Here is a 22,955-nt window from a genome sequence, read left to right as displayed (position 1 = left end):
CTTGGAATCACCTATTGATATGGAGATACACTAAGGCCAGGGGAGAGATTCTGGTAATGCAATTTTACCCACAGTTATTTTTCAAAGCATATTACATTTTGACTTATGATCAATAGGCAATATAATTTTATATGTGTATTTTTGTGTGTGTGAAACATGTAACTATTTTTCATAGCCTTTTTAGAATAAATTCACTTCATATCATTTTATTTATTTTGTCTCTTTTCATGATGTAATTCCAAATTTCCCTGGTAAAGGATATTAACATATTTTTACCAAAGAAGTGTTTCATATTTAGAATTATTACTCAAGAAATTGCCAGTCATGACACTGTTATCCAAAGGTATGCAAATTATCAAATTTTACAGTTAATTATTGGAAATTTTTTAAAAGATCTACTTCTGTTGCCAGAAATGTATTTTTCTATTGATGGACATCCATATATCATGTAAGCATTCTTCCTTATGTTTTCATTCTTTTGTCTTTTTTACAGTAACTGGGTTATTCCAAAACTCCTACCCTCTGACTCAACTTACTCCATCTTCCATTTGTTCTACCCTGCTAAAGATGCCCTCTATTGCATTTTTCATTTCATTCATTAAAGTCTTCACTTCCAAATTACTGCTTGGTTATTATTTTTTTTAATATCCTTTTGGTGACTATTGCATTTTGATCCTGTATAGTTATCATAATTTTGGTCAATTATTTTTGAGTGTTCTTTTAACCAACTTACTTTCTTCGAAGAGCTATTTTAAATTCTTAATCGGCTAGATAGAAAAACTTTGTGCCTTTGAACTTGGTTGTTGGAGAACTACTATCTTTTGATGATGGTGCATTTCCGTGAGTTTTCGTGTTATTCTTAGTTTTGCTTGCTGCTTTTGCATTGGACTACAAGACTCCTCCTTAAATTTTTGCTAGTTGCCTTAAGATGTATTATAATATTTGTTAATTGTGTTGTGTCCTGGGTTTTCTTTGCCTTTGTATTTGTACAGCTGCTCACTCTTCTTGTTCCCACTTGTGGTGTAGGATCTGAAGAATCAAAAGTTAGCATAAGTACAGCCATCTTAAGGCCTAAATACCACCCCCTAACCCAAAAGAAGGAAAATCATTAGAATCTTGAAAAACAAGTTAGTTAGCCTGTGTCAATTGTAGTGACCTTTAGTTAGCTAACCATAAATCAGTTAATCATACACGCCTAGCTTATCTTACTAGAACCACCCTAGACATTCCGTAGGTGATCTCATCTAACCAGACCCCAGGATGTGGCGCCAGCAAAAGATTTATGAGCCTATAGAAAAAACCCTGTATTGTGATTATGGAAAATTCTACCCCTTTTGAAAATGCTATAAAACCTTCTGCCTTAGTGTGCTCGGGGTCCTCGTTGAGACCTGCTGCGACAGGCTGACTTGGACCCCAACTAGTTGGCTTCCGAATAAATTCCTCTTGCTTGTTGCATCAAGAAACGTCTTTGGTGAGTGATTTGGGGCGGCGCCTTCCTCAGGGGAATCCAACATTTGGGGGCTCGTCCGGGATCATGCGCTCACCCCGCTTCACTCCCGAAGTCGCTCTTGGAGGAAGAGGTAAGATTAGTGGCGCCTTGGTTTGTCTGTGTTCTGTTTTCTGTTTTTCAGTGAGACCGGTCAGAATTCTGAAAGGGGGTACCCACTGTCTGGCAGCTGTCCCGATCCCGTAAAGGGGTCGAGACTGCGGTCGGTAGACGTACTAAGAGCACCGCAGGCTGCAACCCTGGGGGACGCCTCGGGGAGGTTGGGAGGCCAGGGACGCCTGGTAGCCTCCAGTCTGTTTTTCCGGCAAGGTGAATCTGATGAGATAGGGTTGATTTTCAGGTGCCAGGAATATCAACCCTCTGATTCCTTTCGGTTTCTGTTTGAAAATCTGAGAAAAAACAAAAAGCGGCCGCTGTGTGTCTAATCTGTGTGTGTCTCTGTTTTTTGTGTCTTTCATGTGCCTAATAATTGTTATACTGACAATGGGACAGACTCAGACAACCCCCTAAGTGTGTAAATGAATATATCTTTCTACCTCCGGATGGTATTAATGAAATTGATTTAAAGACAAGCGCTTGTGAAAATTGAGTGTTCTAAAACTTCCAGAAAACCTGGTAAAAAAGTGTTAAGCATTAATGCTAATTTGAGTTTGCCTGAGGCGGGCATGTCCTGGTAGTTGTCAGCTGCCTGAGTTTACCTAGAGTCATTTGAGTCATGTTATCTGCTAAATCTTTTAAGAATAGAATGCTTAGAAGCTTGGCTTTGTCTAGTGTTCAGTGGGGGTCTTGTGAGTAGGCTAGCATAGTTGTTGCAGGTAGGTGAACTGGATAAGTGTGGCAAGTGAACACCTTTTAAATTGTGTGTTGCAGTGTGTATGCCTACCTGCAGCCTGAGAATCTTTGTAGTAACTTAAAGCCTTAGAGTTTTGTTAAGTTGAGAAGATGTGCTCTGTGTTTGCTGGGAGATTGTGCTGTGAAGCTCATGGTTGCAGAAATTGTAGAATGTGTTCGTGAGTTTGTTGGTCTAGAAAATGTTAGTTTGACAGTTTGCAGTGTCCTGCTTCTCAGTGTTCACTAGAAGTTAAAGTTTCTAATGGTTTTAAGTTCTAATTAAAACCACTTAAAGTAATAAAGAAAAACATTTCTCTATGCTAAAAGATGTATGTTTTAATAAGAAAAAGTATAAAAAATGAAAACTCTTCTGCATGCTAAAGAATGTGTTTTGTGATAAAAGAAAGTAACTTTGTTCTAAAGTACAGCTATTTATTTAAAGAGAGACAAAGAGAGAAAACAGCGTGGTGCCTTTTGTTGTAGAAGATCCGCTCAGCCTGTTGCTTTGGGGGGAGGGTTAGGATATTTAGAGATAAAGTGAGATAAACCCAGTCAAGCCGCAGGCAAGCCCAGGCATAATTCTCACCGGCTTATGTGCTTGGGACCATGGGGCAAATGAAGAATAAATTACTATATTCTTACAGATATAGTCATGCCTAGTGAAATTAAAGCAAGTGAGTCTTGATATCAAGTGCACAGCAAAATTAAAATCTCGTTTCCAGTTAAACAGTTTTCTTTAACTGTTAGTCTGCTCTTAATGTTGAAAGATCACAGCAGTTTCTCATGCTTAAAGTCTCAGTGAGTTGCCATGAAATCGTAATGTTAAAGGGACTAAAAGCTAAAGTTTGTTAACAACTGTATAACCTTTATTTGCCTTTGAAATATTTTGTTATTAAAAATGATTGCATGGCCTGAAAAATTGAATTCCTAAGCAGAATAGTAACAAAGCTTTTTTCAGCTGATTAAATGCACTTAGTTAACAAACCAAAATTTATTAAACTGTAGAATCTGGACAAGATTATGTTTCTCCCAGAAAAACAGGTTTCACTGTGAAGGTTTAGACAGACGAACGTGTGACCACTTTTGAAAAAAGTTGTAATAGATTTTTTGAGAACCACCAGGTCTTCTTGTTTAATTTATATGCTGTATGTTTAAAAAAAAAAAAAAAAAAAACATGGGGGAATCTACTATTAAAGAGTAAAACATTCTTGAAGCTTTCAGGGAAGACCTGTAAACTTAAGCACTTTCTCTGTTTTTTGTATCTGGTCTTAGACACTTATGCTGAGTTATGTTCTTATTATTTTCACTGTTTGTAAGCTATTGATTGTAAGCCAAAGGTCATCATTTCTCAGTCCCTAAATGAAAAAGTAAAATGCCTGATCTCTTTCATCTCAAAGCATATTTCTGGTCATATCTGAATATCTGTGTGAAAGAAAGAGACATTTAAATTTGAGATTCTGCTTAAACTTTTAAGTTGAATTTGACTATAGCCATATTCATTCTTTGTATGTATCTCTAACAGGTCTTTTGTATGCCTGGTGATATTATACTCTGCCTTGAGTTTAGACAGTTCTTTCAGCTAAATATGAATTCTTATTGTAGCTTTTTTCCCCTCCTGAAGATGAAAGCAGAAGAATCTACCATCTGCTACCATTCTCTCAAGAATGCTTAGTAACCTAGAATTAGTTTGACTTTCTGTATGTTGTCTTTAAAAATTGACAGCAACAGTCTCCCCTGCTGCCCCACTTTTTAAGATATCTCGTTTACTGTGCTGAGTATATAGACAATAAATGTGTAATGATAGTTCTAAAAAAATTAAATGCAAAAAAGTGCTTTTACCTCTAGTTAACTCTGATATTTTCCAGAGGGCCCCTGGAACATGTCAGAAGAATTTTTTCTCACTAGACTAAGTATTTGACTAATTTAGCTTATTTATCTGATATATATATATTTATTTACCAAGAAAGCACTGTCAAAGAGAATGATGCTAAACTTTGTTACTGAATGTTTTGTATTACAGAAATATCAGAATTTCCTTATGTCAACTGTTTTACAGTAAGCTCTCATCATATCTTTAACCATTGTCATTTGTAAGTCTTTTGTCATTTATAGTATTATCCCTAAACTGGTAAAGAACTAGATTTCAGCAGAACAGGTATTAGTTACATAAGATTACATAAACTAAAGAAAATGATTTTGTGTCTTTTTGTTTCAAATGTTGCTGGTAAAGTGTTTTAACCTTGTTCTCTTAAACTGACAACAGTTTAGTAAATGACTATCTTTATGAGCAGAATTGAAACATCCTTCTCTCTACTTGATCCCTCCAGAGTTTAAAAACTTTCAGTGACTGTTTTTGTATTCCATGGCAGTATGTTTATTTGCACGAGTTCAATAAGAATCTGCTTTCCTTGTGAGAAGACTACTTAAGAACACTGGTTATACTACCAGGGCTTTGACTGGAATGTCGTACCTGAGAGACATATGTATAAACTCAGATGTGAACAACTTTAAAGAACTAAGATTGACTTTATAAAGCCAACAAAGCCCCTTGGAAGAACTGGCCTGGTACCTTGCTTACAGAGTTCCCAGCAGCCTTACCAGGTGAGTAAAGAAGGTCACTTCCTGGCAGGTGCAGAGACCTCGAGAAGAGAAGAATTCATCCAAATCTACAGGTACTGCAGGCAAAGCCTGATGGCAAGTCTGGCTTGGCTGTCTGGCCTCAAGAGGCCTTTAAAAGTTCAATCTGAAATTCCTTACAAAAAGTTCCAGCAAAGCATATTTAAAAGAGCCTGTGTAATCAATTGCTCTTCTTGCTGCACCTGTGCAAATAATCAAGCCAGCTGTTAATTATTTTCTTAACCTAGTTACTTCTAATAAAAATGAGAGTGATTTTAGAGAGAAGTATCGTTTCAATAATGCAGCCTCCTTCCAGAATAAAAAATCCAACTCCAGATGTTGCTACATAACCTAATAACACAATTTGTTTTATCTTGCCTAGAAGCCACAAAACTGCAAATAGTAATAAAAATGAAACCCAGAATAGAAGCGCCAGCCTTCTGAAGCCCTCTCAACTGACCAGTGATGGAGACCTAGCTGCACCCTTTACTGCGCCCCCTTCTCAGCATGAAGCAGCCAGAGCGGTCATCACCCCTCTTCCCTAGCAGCAGCTAGAGTCTCTATCTGTAGAAGAAAGAATGAGACCATACCCATAGCCTTCCCTGGTAAAAACAGGTATTTAATCCCTCCTCCCAAGGGATAGTGGGCTTGTAACACTGGAGTGACCCTATGTGTCTCTACTTCTGCCTTCAACTCCTCCCATGATTTCTGTATCATGGTCCAGCTGGTGCCCAGGTTGATGTATCATGATGATCTCTCATTTGTAGCTGAATTTGAACCTAAGCATAGATATAAGAGAGAGCCGGTCTCGCTGACCTTAGCCGTGTTGTTAGAGATAAGAGTCGCAGCTGGAGTGGGAACGGAGGCAGCCGCTATTGTTCAAGGGAACCAGCATTATGAAAGACTAAGGACTGCTATTGATGAAGACCTAAAAACCATAGAGCAATCCATTACAAAACTTGAAGAATCTCTGACTTCCCTCTCTGAGGTAGTCTTACAGAATAGACGAGGGCTAGATCTGCTGTTCCTAAAAGGAGGAGGACTGTGTGCAGCTTTAAGAGAAGAATGCTGCTTTTATGCAGATCATTCCGGGATAGTAAGAGATTCAATGTCAAAACTTAGAGACAGGCTAGATCAGAGGAAGAGAGAGCGAGAAGCAGGCCAAGGACTGTTTGAATCTTAGTTCACTAGGTCCCCGTGGTTTACAACCCTGATATCCACTCTGGCTGGGCCCCTACTCATCCTTGTGTTGCTTCTAACTTTAAGACCCTGCATGTTAAACAGGTTAATAACTTTTGTTAGAGAAAGAGTGAGTGCCGTTCATGTACTAATGTTGAAGCAACAATACCACTCACTCACCTCACAAGAAGATACAAACATTCCATGATTGGAATGCCCCAAAAAGAGAAGTGGGGAAATGTAGGATCTGAAGAATCAAAAGTTAGCATAAGTACAGCCATCTTAAGGCCTAAATACCACCCCCTAACCCAAAAGAAGGAAAATCATTAGAATCTTGAAAAACAAGTTAGTTAGCCTGTGTCAATTGTAGTGACCTTTAGTTAGCTAACCGTAAATCAGTTAATCATACACGCCTAGCTTATCTTACTAGAACCACCCTAGACATTCCGTAGGTGATCTCATCTAACCAGACCCCAGGATGTGGCGCCAGCAAAAGATTTATGAGCCTATAGAAAAAACCCTGCATTGTGATTATGGAAAATTCTACCCCTTTTGAAAATGCTATAAAACCTTCTGCCTTAGTGTGCTCGGGGTCCTCGTTGAGACCTGCTGCGACAGGCTGACTTGGACCCCAACTAGTTGGCTTCCGAATAAATTCCTCTTGCTTGTTGCATCAAGAAACGTCTTTGGTGAGTGATTTGGGGCGGCGCCTTCCTCAGGGGAATCCAACAGTGGCAGAATTCTTAAGTATTTATGCTTCCTCTGGACCTTACCACTCACCTGGTTGGTTCACTGGAAGGATTCCTTTCATTTCCTTGAAGGGACCGCGATAGCTCAACTTTGTGGTTCCTTCCTTGCTTACTAATCCTGGTCTGTATTTCTCACAGAACATCTTTTTTGAATGTATTTGTTCTCACTGCTGAATTTGGGCATGTACACAGAGTCAGCTGCATATATCGATACTGAATTATCTTGAGGTTACAAGGACAAAGGAGTTGAAGCCACTCCTGATGCAGTGAGGTAGGACCAGGCTTTGGGAGTCCAGTATAGTTTCTGAGAAGTCATAACCCTGGAGGATCACTTTGCTCATCATTGATGTAGCAAACATGATCATTTCCTCTGTGTTTTATCCTCAGACATTTTTAATATGCTTAACACATGATCATATCCAGTAATATTTTTGAAGTTATAAAAATAGTAAAGTAAATCAATTATTTCAAAATTGAAAATATATGTTGATAATTTTATTCAATTGTATTAAAATAAAACATTATGCAAGTCATTTGGATCTAATAGAGTACTATTTATTATGAACATTTCCATTTTTGAAATTTTATTTTATTATTGCCTGATAATAATAAGAAGGTAAATTCTCTGTATCTGTGGCTTCCAGTTCAAGATTTGTGTACATCTTCTTAAATGATTTACCTAATATCTTACATAATCTGTATAACACAGACACTTAATAAAAACAGAATTCACAATTCAAGGAAAAACGAGGTCAACATTACAAAAATATGAGTGGATAGTGGTAATAATTGGTATAAACTGTATTATGATAGAAGTAAATATATATTTATTTACTTATTGCTTAAGTTGCTAGATGGAAACTTGTAATTTTCAGTTTGTGAGGCCGAGTAGTAGGTAAAGTAGTTCTCAAATCTATCGTGGTGAATAAAAGCAGTAATATTGATTCTTGCCTCTCTGCTAAAGGTTCTGGTTTTGGTTTACAACACATTTAAAGTGGATGCTAATATAAGTTGCTTAATTCACATTGAAGGTACAAGCCATTTCCTAATGCACTGGAGCTACATTATGAATACACTCTCTCTGATTGGAAACTATAATTTGTTTCAATCTATTGGTAAATTTAAAATCAAGAAAGCTGTCAGCCCTCAATACATTTCTTTTACACTAATTTCTATTGTACCTCTTATTTGGCATTACATCTAAATCAAGGAAGTTTCTTTGGATAATGGAGGGAAAGAGGTCTGAGGAATTTCTTTAAGGGGAAAGTAATTCAAGGTGTATATTAGATGTTTATTTTTGCACACTTTTATCATTTATTGGGTGAAATATTTATATTTATAACATATAATACATAGTGTACATGGCCTAAATGTAGTACATAATGGCCTAAAATTAAGTTCTTCAGCTTTATGGAGGCAATTTTACAGCATTTTAAGTTGGTGATGCTCACCACAGGATTACCTTATAGAATCAGAGGCGGGAGAAAAACCTCACTGATTACTTCCCAGATACTAAGGACTAAGAAAAAGGACTAAGAACTCTGCCATTATTAATAATGACTGAAGAGAATGATAAATATATCTTCTTTAACTCCACAGAAATTTAAATTATACGTAATACTGGTGGGAATTGATAGGGTGGGGCAGGTAACAACTTGCCATTTCCCATCATTGTCATTAATTTAAAATAACAGAGCCATATGGACTGTCAACAGGCTGTTATAAGATTATTCATAAGCCTCATGGTAGCAACAAAGCCAGAGGCTATAGTAGACACACAAAGACAAATAAATCAAAGCATAACTCTCCAAAAGTGAACAAATCACAAAAGAAGACCGTAAAGAAGAAAGGAACACAGACATTATAAACATAAAACCATTATCAAAATGTCCATAGTAAATCTTTACAGATCAATAATTACTTTAACACTAAATGCTTTGAATTCTCTAATCAAAATGTATTAAACTCTAGAAGATTCTTCATACAGTTTATGGGTGATTTAAGAAAGTATATGTAAGGTACAAGAGATGACTTTAGGCAACATATCAGCTAAACACGTACGGTTGGAAAAAGCTACTCCACCCAAGCGTTATCCAGAGAAAGAACAGGGACAGCTATATGTACGATCAGACCAAAGGGACTTAAAGAGAATCTGTTATAAGAGAAAAATAAGATCATTACATACTGATATGAGTCAGCTAATCAAGAGGATTAAACAATTTAAAATATATATGTACCTACAATTAGAATGCTTAAATATATAAAGGAAATTGTAACCAAATTTAAGGGAGAAATGGGCACAATACAATAACAGTTGGGGCAACAATGCCCCCCTTGAAACAAGGGCTACATCATCTGGCCAGAACAAGCGCACACCTAATGGGCTGTCCTTTGCAGAAATGTCTTAATCACTTTGAGAAGACTGAGGTCATGTCAGCTATTTTTCCCAAACAGTGGTAAGAAAATAAAAATCAATCCTAGGAGGAAAACTGGAATTTTCAAATCTGTGGAAATTAAGCAATATGTTACTAAATAACCAACAGGTCAAAGAAGAGAATAAAAGGGAAATTAAAGTGTCTTAAGACAATAGAAAATGGAAAAAATAATATACAAATATACATAGTGTGCAGTGAAGACAGTTCTGAAAATTAGGTTTATAAAGATAAATTGCATATGATGGGTATTTACTAGGCTCATGTTTGGATCATTTTACAATACATACAAATATTGAAATTTTTTTTACTCACCTGAAAGAGTACAGTATCTTCTGTAAATTATGTCAGTAAAAATGTAACTTCAGTATTCTTATCTAAGACTTTGCAGGGGAAATGATGATATGGAATCGCCATATTGTGACAAGAGCTATGATTAGTGACAAATTTATTTTACATACAAAAGTAACAGAAAAATACAAAGCAAAAGTTATTAAAAATTAGAAGTAATGAATAAGCCATAAATTCAGGCAATTTCAGAAGTAAATATGAAACAGCTAAAGATAACAACTCTAATGAAGAGTAATTGGTATTTTGAAAATTCTATACAATAGAAACGAAATGTTTTCACTAAAATGTATGTTTTATTTTGGAAATCACAAGTACTGAGCCACATAACAAAGAGAAAGACAGATTAAACAAAATTTTAAAGTATCTTAAAAGAACGCTATTTAATTAATTTGTGCTAAAACATATAGGGTATCAATAAATACTTCAATAATTCCATGTCATATCATGAGAAAAAGAATTTTCATAGGAAAAATATTTAAAAAATAGTATATACTTGAAAATTATTATTATTATACCAGTTAGAGTGGTAGTTAGGGAATATACATATAAATTCTTCTAATAAAGGAAATTGGTAAATGATGTTCTTCTCTTTAAAAATTCTGTGTACTTTTTATAAAATGAACAAATGTAATATAATAAGAATAAAAATTATTACATATATTACATGAATAAAATATCTCCATTTTTGTTATCATTCACATGATTAACTATAAGAAAACGACGATGTTAAGTTGTATCATTACAGAAGGTATTATATGTTTTCCCCTAATTCTCAAATACATGGTGTCACCTGTTAAATCCACATGGATATGTTTATATACATACCTGTTAATTCCATTTCAAAGCAGAAGCTCACTCTGTAGTGGATTCACATTGCAAACAACAGCACCGCACAGCCCTCATTTCCTGAGAAGCCTTCTGAGGGCTCTGGCGATGTCCTTGTTCCGCAGGCTGTAGATGAGGGGGTTGAGCATGGGTGTGAGGATGGTGTAGAAGACGGAGAGCACTTCATCCTGCTCAGGGGGGTGGTAGGACTTGGGCAGAAAGTACTTGAAGATGGCAGCCCCGTAGAACAGAGACACCACAGTCAAGTGAGAAGAGCAAGTAGCCAAGGTTTTCGTGAGCTCCAGGCTCGATTGCATGCCCAGCACAATGAACAGTATGCGTCCATAGGAGGCCAGAATGGCTGAGATGGGAGGGAGGAGAAAAATCACCCCACTGACAAAAACACCCTTTTCATACTGGAAAGTGTCAGCACAGACCAGTTTCAGTAAGCGTGGGATCTCACAAAAGAAATGATGGATTTGCCTAGAGGCACAGTCAGGGAGATTCGTAGTATAGATAACATGGATGGAGGCATTGAGCAGTGCGCCCAGCCAGGACGTGAGCACCAGGAGTGTGCAGACCCTGGGGCGCATGAGGATGGGGTAGTGCAGTGGGTGGCAGACAGCCACAGCGGTCATAAGCCATGACGGCCAGCAGCAGGCACTAGGTCCCCACAAGGCTCGTGAAGAGGAACATCTGAATGCTACACCTAAAGAAGGAGATGTGATGGTCCCCAAAGAGAAAGTCCAGGGCCATTTTGGGGACAAACGTAGAGATGTACAAGAGGTCCATGAGGGAGAGCCAGCCGAACAGGAAGTACATGGGACTGTGGAGCTGAGGGGCAGCCCTAATGAGGGTTATCGTTGTGGTGCTGCCCAGCAGGGCACCCAGGAGATCCAGCACAGTGAGGGCAAAGAAGGTCCAGGGAGCCGAGGTGCCTTGAAACAGATCTGAGAGTATGAAGTCACGCCCTGAAGTCTGGTCGTTCTGCCATGACACTCTCTTGTTCCTAATTTGCAAATGTGAAGATCATTTTTAAATAGCTGTAATTATAAGCATTATTTTTATAGTGCGGAGAAAATTTTCAAATTAATTCCTGCCTCACTTCCCAATATCTCAGGTAAGTTCCCTTCCTGCCCTTCATCTTCTAGTGTTCATGAATAGATACATTTTCCTTTCAGCAGAATTTACTAAGAAATATTAAGAGATCATCTATGGCATAACACATTGCACCCTAGGGATTATGGCATATTTGTTTTTTACATTTTAATATATAGTTTAGATATATGTTTGTTATTAAATTTTTGTAGAAATTTTAGCTTTTATGCAAATACATTAAACTTCTACTTTCGGTAACAGCTCTGAATCCAGAGACATGAATTTATTAATTAAATGCATTAATTACTATATGTTTCAGTTGATTATCACATTTATCAATACATGTACATGGAACAAAATGGAAAAACTTTGAGAAAAACTCAGAATCAGGTAAAGGACACAGCTATCAACAACTATATCTCTTACATACAGTCCAATACCTTCTTTGATTATTAGTTGCAAAAAGGAAAAAATATCATCTAAGGAACTATCTTAAAGCAAGAGCTGTAATTAAATATTTATAATAGCCACGATTTGGAAGCAACTTAAGTGTCCTTCAGTAGATGAATGAATAAAGAAGATGTGGTACATATATACAATGGAATATTATTCAGCCATAAAAATAAAACAAATCCTACCATTTGCAATAGGATGAATGGAACTAGAGGTTATTATGCTCAGTAAAATAATCCAAGCAGAGAAAGACAAATGCCAAATGATTTCACTCATCTGTGGAGTATAAGAACAAAGGAAAAACTGAAGGAACAAAACAGCAGCAGGATCACAGAACCCAACAATGGACTACCAGGTACCAAAGGGAAAGGGACTGGGGAGGATGGGTGGGTAGGGAGGTATAAGGTGGGGAGGAAAAAGGGGGTATTATGATTAGCATGCATAATGTGGGGAATGGGAGAAAGGGGAGGGCTGTGCAACACAGAGAAGACAAGTAGTGATTCTACAACATTTTGCTATGCTGATGGACAGTGACTGTAATGGGGTTTGTGGGGATCTTGGTGTAGGGGAGAGCCCAGTAAACATAATATTCTTCACATAATTGTAGATAAATGATAACAAAAAAAAGAAGAGAAAAAAAGGGGGATTACTCCTTGATAGGATAAAACTAACTGCAAATCAATGATTAATTCAGGCTTTACATATCCTTAATTTTGATCTTTTAAAGGGTGTCAGATGATCAGCTATGGAAGTACATTTTTCTGATAATATTCCTTTCTCTTAAATAAAAAAAGCAGTTCCTGTGTGGTGACTTCCATTAGGTTTTTCACAATGGTATAAAGGTCATATCAAAGTGTGGGCAAAGGGTTTGTTTGTGTTTATACAGAGTATCAAAGCCTAATTTGGCTACCCAGAAAATGAATTAAGATACGATATGAAGAAGAACTTCCAACATCAACATCCTCTGGTAGAGTCATTCCAGAAGGTGATCATCAAAAACTTCAACAAAGATGCTGGCACTGTTGCAGTTGTAGCTGTATTCATCCCACTAGTTTCTGGACTTGCCATTGGAATGAAGAAGGAGACATCTAAGCTTGCCTGTGCATACAGTAAAACAGCAAATTTGACTGGATCTATACTGTCGGAACTCAACCAAGAATTAGAAGTGCAAGTTGCAGTGCTCCAAAATCATGTGACTATAGACTATCTACTGTTAAAAGAACATATGGAATGTTAACAGTTCCCAGGAATATGTTGTTTTAATTTGTCTGATTTTTCTGAAACTATTCAAATTCAGTTATATAATAACCATCATATCATTGTTAAGTTTTCACAAATGCCTAGGGTACCTAACTGGTTTTCTTGGTTTCACTGGATATGGCTGGTAATTGTAGGTCTGCTTTTGATATGTAGCTATATTCCTATTATGTTAATGTGTGTACACAATTTAATTAGTAGTTTGTTAAAACCTATACATGCTTATGTTACTCTACAAGAAGATATGTCAAAGAAATAATCAATCTTCCCATGTTTTCTTCCATCTGCTACTTCTATAGCTTTTCTTTTTCCTTCCTAATTACAACCCTTTGGTAGAATTCGTGAGTCATATTGAATTTACCTAGTATCATAATTCCTCCAAGTGCTAAAGATACCTCGAGACAAGTGCTGAGAATAGAAGCCACAGGGCATAAATCTGCAAAGAAGTAAAAAGCTAACCTTTTCAAACAATATGGCTTCTCTCTCACTTACCAACTTTACATTTCACTGTGTGGCCCTGAAAGATGACTGGTTAGCCAGAGATGGGTAAGATTCCTCAAGAGAGGAACAACCTAAGACAGGCACAGTCGCAGGGGGCCCATCAGGTGAGAAATTGGGGATCAACAGAGGTGAGGTTTAGAACCTCACCCCCCTGTTTTGACAGAAATCTTCTGCATCTGTGGATGTTTTGTTGCCCTTGTCTAGCCTGGATTAATACTTATTCTATAGGCACACACCTGATCATCTACATTTGCCCTCTTATAGCACTAAATTAAATTTTATGCCTTTATCTTGCATCTACCTACCACTTCAGCATTTTATTAAAAATAATAATAATAATGATAAGGGAGAAATGTGGGATTCACATATAAATCAAGTATAAAAATAAAATGAATAGGGGGCGGAGCCAAGATGGTGGTGTGAGTAGAGCAGCGGAAGTCTCCTACCAAAACCATATATATTTTTCAAAATACAACAAAGAACAGTATTCCTAAAATAGAGACCAGAAGACACAGGACAACAGCCAGACCACATCCACACCTGCGAGAAACCAGCACATCACGAAGGGGGTAAGATAGAAGCCCTGGCCCGGCGAGACCCAAGTGCCCCACACACCAGCTTCCAGTGGGAAGAGAGGAGGCAGAGTGGGAAGGAGAGGGAGCCCAGGACTGCTACATACCCAACCTCAGCAATCACACCAGAGTGCAGACACAGTGCATGCATGAGGTGCTAGAAACTAGGGAAACAGGATAGTAAGACCTATGAGCAGCTCCCTGCAGATGTTGCACCCGGGACAAAGAAAAGCGAGTGCTTTATGGAAGTCTTAAAGGCACAGGGACCTCACAGCCCAATGGAAGTTTCCTGGGAATCTGGGGATCTCTAAGCACTATAACCCCCCTGGTCAGCAGGGAGCATGGAGGCCCCTCACGGAGATAAAATGCCTCCCAGCCGTTCCCCCTCCAACACGGCTCCACCATATCAGAGCAGCAGCCTCAGGCAGGCCATGCCCACAGCAACAGCAGAGATAAACTCCATAGCACCTGGGCAAGAATCAGAAGACCTTTATGAGTGTAGCTGCCCAGCACAAGCCATTAGAGGTCGCTGTTCTCCCAGGAGAGGAAGGCCACAAACCAACAAGCAGGGAAGTTGTTCCAGCTGTCACTCGTCCCAGCTCTGCAAACTATCTCTATCACCATGAAAAGGCAAAACTACAGGCAGACAAAGATCACAGAGACAACACCTGAGAAGGAGACAGACCTAACCAGTCCTCCTGAAAAGGAATTCAAAATAAAAATCATGAACATGCTGATGGACATGCAGAGAAATATGCAAGAGCAAAGGGATGAAGTCCGGAGGGAGATCACAGATGCCAGGAAGGAGATTACGGAAGTGAAACAAACTCTGGAAGGATTTATAAGCAGAATGGATAAGATGCAAGAGGCCATTGATGGCATAGAAACCAGAGGACAGGAATACATAGAAGCTGACACAGAGAGAGATAAAAGGATCTCCAGGAATGAAACAATATTAAGAGAACTGTGTGACCACTACAAAAGGAACAATATCCATATTATAGGGGTACCAGAAGAAGAAGAGAGAGAAAAAGGGATAGAAAGTCTCTTTGAAGAAATAATTGCTGAAAACTTCCCCAAACTGGGGGAAGAAATAATCGAACAGACCATGGAAATACACAGAACTCCCAACAGAAAGGACCCAAGGAGGACAACACCAAGACACATAATAATTAAAATGGCAAAGATCAAGGACAAGGACAGGCTTTTAAAGGCAGCTAGAGAGAAAAAGGTCACCTATAAAGGAAAACTTATCAGGCTATCATCAGACTTCTCAACAGAAACTTTACAGGCCAGAAGAGAATGGCATGATATATTTAATGCAATGAAACAGAAGGGCCATGAACCAAGGATACAGTATCCAGAACAATTATTATTTAAATATGAAGGAAGGATTAAACAATTCCCAGAAAAGCAAAAGTTGAGGGTATTTGCTTCCCACAAACCACCTCAACAGGGTATTTTAGAGGGACTATACTAGATGGAAGCACTCCTAAGACTAAACAGATGTCACGAGAGAAAATAAAATCACATCAAAGAAAGAAGACCAACCAAATACTAACTAAAGGCAAAAAAGTAAAATCAACTACCTGCTAAAAGCAGTTAAAGGAAACACGAAAGAGCACAGAATAAAACAACCAACATATAAAGAATGGAGGAAGAGGAATAAGAAGGGAGAGAAGAAAAGAATCTCCAGATACTGTATATAACAGCTCAATAAGCGAGCTAATTTAGGCAGTAATATACTAAAGAAGCTAACCTTGAACCTTTGGTAACCATGAATCTAAAGCCTACAATGGCAATAAGTACAGATCTATCAAAGTCAACCTAAATGTAAATGGACTGAATGCACCAATCAAAAGACACAGAGTAACAGAATGGATAAAAAAGCAAAACCCATCTATATGCTGCTTACAAGAAACTTACCTCAAACCCAAAGACATGCACAGACTAAAAGTCAAGGGATGGAAAAACATATTTCAGGCAAACAGCTGAGAGAAGAAAGCAGGGGTTGCAGTACTAGTATCAGACAAAATAGACTTCAAAACTAAGAAAGTATCAAGAGGTAAAGAAGGACATAATGATAAAGGGCCCAGTCCAACAATAGGATATAACCATTCTAAATATATACGCACCTGACACAGGAGCACCAGCATAAGTGAAACAAATACTAACAAAACTAAAAGAGGAAATAGACTGCAATGCATTCATTTTAGGAGACTTCAACACGCCACTCACCCAAAAGGATGGATCCACTGGGCATAAATTAAGTAAGGACACGGAGGCACTGAACAACACTCTAGAACAAATGGACCTAATAGACATCTATATAACTCTACATCCAAAAGAAATAGGATACACATTCTTCTCAATGCACATGGAACATTCTCCAGAATAGACCACATACTAGCTCACAAAAAAGAGCCTCAGTAAATTCCAAAAGATTGAAATTTTACCAACCAACTTTTCTGAACACAAAGTTATAAAAGCAGAAATAAATTCTACAAAGAAAACAAAAAGGATCACAAACACATGGAGGCTTAAAAACACTATCCTAAATAATCAGTGGATCAACAAACAAATTAAATTAGAGATCAAGGACTATATGGAAACAAATGACAACAACAACACAAAGCCCCAACTGCTGTGGGACTCAGTTAAAGCAGTCTTAAGAGGAAAGCGTATGGCAATCCAAGCACACTTAAAGAAGGAAGAACAATCACAAATGTATAGTCTAACAACACAATTATCAAAACTGGAAAAAGAAGAACAAATGAGGACTAAAGTAAGCAGAAGGAGGGACATAATAAAGATTAGAGAAGAAATAAACAAAATAGAGAAGACTAAAACAATAGAAAAAAACAATGAAACCAAGAGTAGGTTCTTTGAGAAAATAAACAAAATAGATAAGCCTCTAGCCAAACTTATTAAGAGAAAAAGAGAATCAACACACATCAACAGAATCAGAAATGACAATGGAAAAATCACGACAGACTCCACAGAAATACAAAGAATTATTAAAGACCACCATGGAAACCTATATGCTAACAAGCTGGAAAACCTAGAAGAAATGGACAACTTCCTAGAAAAATACAACCTTCCAAGACTGACCAAGGAAGAAACCAAAAAGTTAAACTAACCAATTACGAGCAAAGCAATTGAAATGGCAATCAAAAAACTACCCAAGAACAAAACCCGGGCCAGACGGATTTACTTTGGAATTTTATTAGACATACAGAGAAGATATAGTACCTATACTCCTTTAAGTTTTCCAAAAAATAGAAGAGGAGGGAATACTCCCAAACTCATTCTATGAAGCCAACATCACCCTAATAACAAAACCAGGCAAAGGCCCCACCAAAAAAGAAAAATACAGACCAATATCCCTGATGAATGTAGATGCAAAAATACTCAATAAAATATTAGCAAACCAAATACAAAAATATATCAAAAGGATCATACACCATGACCCAGTGGGATTCATCCCAGGGATGCAAGGGTGGTACAACATTAGAAAATCCATCAACATCATCCACCACATCAACAAAAAGAAAGACAAAAACCACATGATCAACTCCATAGATGCTGAAAAAGCATTTGACAAAATTCAACATACATTCATGATAAAAAAAACTCTCAGCAAAAAAGGAGATAGAGGGCATGTACCTCAACATAATAAAGGCTATATATGATAAACCCACAGTCAACATCATTCTGAATGGCGAGAAGCAGAAAGCTTTTCCTCTGAGATCGGTAACAAAATATGGATTCCCACTCTCCCCACTGTTATTCAACATAGTACTGGAGGTCCTAGCCATGGCAATTAGACAAAGCAAAGAAATACAAGGAATCCAGATTGGTAAAGAAAAAGTGAAACTGACACTATTTCTAGATGACATGATATTGTACATAAAAAACCCTAAAGACTCACCTCCAAAACTACTAGAACTAATATCAGAATACAGCAAAGTTGCAGGATACAAAATTAAATCACAGAAATCTGTGGCTTTCCTATACACTAACAATGAACCAATAGAAGGAGAAATCAGGGAAACAACTCCATCCACAATTGCATCAAAAAGAATAAAATACCTAGGAATAAACCTAACCAAAGAAGTGAAAGACCTATACTCTGAAAACTATAAGACACTCTTAAGAGAAATTGAAGGGGACACTAACAAATGGAAACTCATCCCATGCTCGTGGCTAGGAAGAATTAATATCGTCAAAATGGCCATCCTGCCCAAAGCAATATACAGATTTGATGCAAACCCTATCAAATTACCAGCAACATTCTTCAATGAACTGGAACAAATAGTTGAAATATTCATATGGAAACACCAAAGACCCTGAATAGGCAAAATAATCCTGAGAAGGAAGAATAAAGTGGGGGGGATCTCACTCCCCAACTTCAAGCTCTACTACAAAGCCATAGTAATCAAAACAATTTGGTACTGGCAGAAGAACAGAGCCACAGACCAGTGGAACAGATTAGAGACTCCAGACATTAACCCAAACATATATGCTCAATTAATATTTGATAAAGGAGCCATGGACATACAATGGGGAGATGACAGTTTCTTCAACAGATGGTGCTGGCAAAACTGGACAGCTACATGTAAGAGAATGAAACTGGACCACTGTCTAACCCCATACACAAAAGTAAATTTGAAATGGATCAAAGACCTGAATGTAAGTAATGAAACCATAAAACTCTTAGAAAAAACATAGACAAAAATCTCTTAGACATAAACATGAGTGACCTCTTCTTGAACATATCTCCCCAGGCAAGGAAAATAAAAGCAAAAATGAACAAGTGGGACTATATTAAGTTGAAAGCTTCTGTACAGTAAGAGACACCATCAATAGAACAAAAAGATACCCTACCGTATGGGAGAATATATTTGTAAATGACAGATCCAATAAAGGCTCGACATCCAAAATATATAAAAAGCTCACCCACCTCAACAAACAAAAAACAAATAATCCAATTAAAAAATGCTCAGAGGAGCTGAACAGACAGTTCTCCAAAAAAGAAATACAGATGGACAACAGACACATGAATAGACGCTCCACATCGCTAATTATAAGAGAAATGCAAATTAAAACCACAATGAGATATCACCTCACACCAGTAAGGATGGCTACCATCCAAAAGACAAACAACAACATATGCTGGCGAGGTTGTGGAGAAAAGTGAACCATCCTACACAGCTGGTGGGAATGTAAATTAGTTCTACCATTGTGGAAAGCAGTATGGAGGTTCCTCAGAATGCTCAAAATACACTTACCATTTGACCAAGGAATTCCACTCCTAGGAATTTACCCTAAGGATGCAGCACTCTAGTTTGTAAAAGACAGATGCACCCCTATGTTTATCACAGCACTATTTACAATGGCCAAGAAATGGAAGCAACCTACGTATCCATCAGTAGATGAATGGATAAAGAAGATGTGGTACATATACACAACAGAATATTACTCAGCCATAAGAATAAAACAAATCCTACCATCTGCAACAACATGGATGGAGCTAGAGGGTATTATGCTCGGTGAAATAAGCCAAGTGGAGAAAGACAAATACCAAATGATTTCACTCATCTGTGGAGTATAAGAACAAATGAATAACTGAAGGAACAAAACAGCAGCAGAATCACAGAACCCAAAAATGGACTAACAGGTACCAAAGGGAAAGGGACTGGGGAGGATGGGTGGGCAGGGAGGGATAAGAGTGGGGAAGAAGAAAGGGGATATTAAGATTAGCATGCATGGAGGGGAGGCAGAAAGGGGTGGGCTGTACAACACAGAGAGGACAAGTAGTGATTCTACAACATTTTGCTATGCTGATGGATAGTGACTGTAATGTAGTTTATAGGGGGGACCTGGTATAGGGGAGAGCCTAGTAAACATAGTATTCTTCATATAAGTGTAGATTAAAGATTTAAAAAAAAAAAAGAAAGAAAGAAAGTAAAGCGGGATTACTCCTTGATAGGATAAAACCAATGGTAAATCAATGATTAACGCATGCTTTAAATATCCTTAATTTTGATCACTTAAAGGGTGTCAGACGATCGGCTAAGGAGGTACTCTTTTCTGATAATACTCCTTTCTCTTAATAAAAAAAAAGCAGTTCCTGCATGGTGACCTCCAATGAGTTCTACACAGTGGTATAGAGGGCATGTCAAAGTATGTGCAAAGGGTCCGTTTGTTTTTATGCAGAATATCAAGGCCTAGTTTGGCTACCCAGAAAATGAACTAAGATACGATATGAGGAGGAGCTTCCGGCATCAGCACTCTCTGGAGGACTCGTGCCAGGGGATGATCATCAAAAAGCCTCCACAGGGATCCGGGCGATGCTGCGGTTGTGGCTCCATCCATCCCACCGTTTCCTGGACTTGCCATTGGAATGAGGAGGGAGATGTCTAGGCCGGCATGTGCATACAGTGAGACAACTAATTTGACCGGATCTGTACTGTTGGAACTCAACCAGGAGTTGGGAGGGGTGCAAGTTGTAGCGCTCCAACATCTTACAACTGTAGACTATCTATGGTTAAAAGAACATATGGGATGTGAACAGATCCCAGAAATGGGTTGCTTTAATTTGTCTGATTTCTCTCAGGCTGTTCAAGTACAGTTGGACAATATACATCATATCATAGACAAATTTTCACAAATGCCTAGCATGCCTAACTGGTTTTCTTGGCTTCACTGGAGATGGATGGTAATTATAGATTTGCTTTGTTTATGTAACCGTATTCATATTATGTTAATATGAGTGCGCAATTTAGTTAGTGGTTTAAAACCTATACATGCTTAAGGTACTCTACAAGAAGATATGTCAAAGAAATAATCAATCCTCCCATGTTTTCTGCCATATGCTACCTCTATAGCTTTTCTTCTTCCTTCCTAATTACAACCCTTAAATAGAATTCGTGTCTCATATTGAATTTACCGAGTATCATAATTCCTCCAGGTGCTAAAGATACCTCGAGACAAGTGCTGGGAATAGAAGCCACAGGGCATAAATCTGCAAAGAAGTAAAAAGCTAACCTTTTCAAACAATATGGCTTCTCTCTCACTTACCAACTTTACATCTCCCTGTATGTCCCCGGAAGATGACTGGTTAGCCAGAGACAGGTAAGATTCCTCAAGGGAGGAACAACCTAAGACAGACATAGTCGCAGGGGGGCCATAAGGTGAGAAATTGGAGAACAACAGTGGTGAAGCTTAGAACCTCACCCCTCTGTTTTGAGAGAAAGTTTCTGCATCCGTGGATGTTTTATTGCCCTTGTCTAAATCGGATTAGCACATAGTCTACAGGCACACACCTGATCATCTACAATTGCTCTCTTACAACACTAAACTATGTTTTCTACCTTTATCTTGCATCTACCTACCACTTCAGCATTTTATTAAAAATAAAAATAATAATAAAAATAAAGGGAGAAATGTGGGATCCACATATAAATCAAATATAAAAATCAAACGAATATTCATATTTGACCTGATTGTTTATAGTTCATAATGCGTGATCAAAACCGAAAGTTTCTGTGATAACTGCCCTTGTACTGTTCACCATGTAAGAACTTGTTCACTATGTAAGAATTCGTTCACCATGTAAGAACTTGTTCATTATGCTTCAGAAGTTTGGAGACTGACAAGAATTAGGCTTGAGATGGATGGATTAATGATTGTGCATTGAGCATTGTCTCCCCATACAGAATTTTATTGTTGTTAACAGCCATTTGATCAATAAATATGAGAGATGCCCTCTCAAAATAAAAATGTATAGTTGACCCTTAAACAACAGGGTGCTTATGGCCACTGACCCCCAACCCTATTGAAATCCACATGTAACTTTTGACTCCCCCAAAATTTTTACTACTAATAACCTACTGTTGACCAGAAGTCTTCCTGATAACATAAACAGGTGACTAATACGTCTTTTGTATGTTATATGTATTACATTCTGTATTCTTCCAATAAAGTAAGCTAGAGAAAAAAAAAAAGTAATCTGGCAAAGCAGTTTTATGCTCACCAGCAAGGGGCGCATTTGATTAAATTTCAAGTGTTCAGTCAATTAACATTTTTTTTTTATAAAGGTATAATTTTTTAAAATTTATATTTTATTCAGCTTGGAAAATGTACTTATATAAAAAAGGAACAGATTATCCAAAATTCACCTGACAAATGTCATTGTTTACATTTTTGCTTTTGGCATTAATAAAAGAATAATTTCTGTGGGCAAAAAAAAAAAACTTAACTCTTTTACTTACTATTTTTATGGTTTGGGACAAGTTATTTACAGTTTTTCTGAGGCTTTGATTCTCCATATATAAAATAAGATTTTTAATATCTATCCAGCACCATTGTTGTTTAATATTGTGAAATAAATATTATGTATTTTGGTAAATAACAGAATGAAAATGTGGAGAAATTAGAACATTTATACACTGCAAATAGGAACACAAAATAGTACAGCTGCTTTGGAAAACAATCTGAGCTCCTGAAAAGTTTAAACGCAGAGCTACTATATGCCCAGAAAACCCTCTCCTGGGTATACATACCCAAGAGGAATAAACAT

At 37.6% G+C, this 22,955-nt stretch overlaps 1 long non-coding RNA gene and 1 pseudogene across 1 annotated transcript; one reads left to right on the top strand and one right to left on the bottom strand.

The window, feature by feature from the left end:
* Nucleotides 1-1,027: 1,027 nt before the first annotated feature.
* On the top strand, nucleotides 1,028-6,814 carry LOC140845962 (uncharacterized). Its single transcript, XR_012124918.1, has 2 exons — nucleotides 1,028-4,939; nucleotides 5,337-6,814. It is a non-coding gene; the product is annotated as an uncharacterized lncRNA (long non-coding RNA).
* A 3,750-nt stretch (nucleotides 6,815-10,564) lies between these two features.
* LOC108403963 (olfactory receptor 2AG2-like) lies at nucleotides 10,565-22,955 on the bottom strand (annotated as a pseudogene).

This window comes from Manis javanica, chromosome 14 (assembly GCF_040802235.1).
Source record: "Manis javanica isolate MJ-LG chromosome 14, MJ_LKY, whole genome shotgun sequence".
In the NCBI taxonomy this organism is placed as follows: Eukaryota; Metazoa; Chordata; class Mammalia; order Pholidota; family Manidae; genus Manis; species Manis javanica.
Note: the sequence above shows the minus strand (reverse complement) of the source record. Positions and strands in the feature narration are given on the sequence as shown.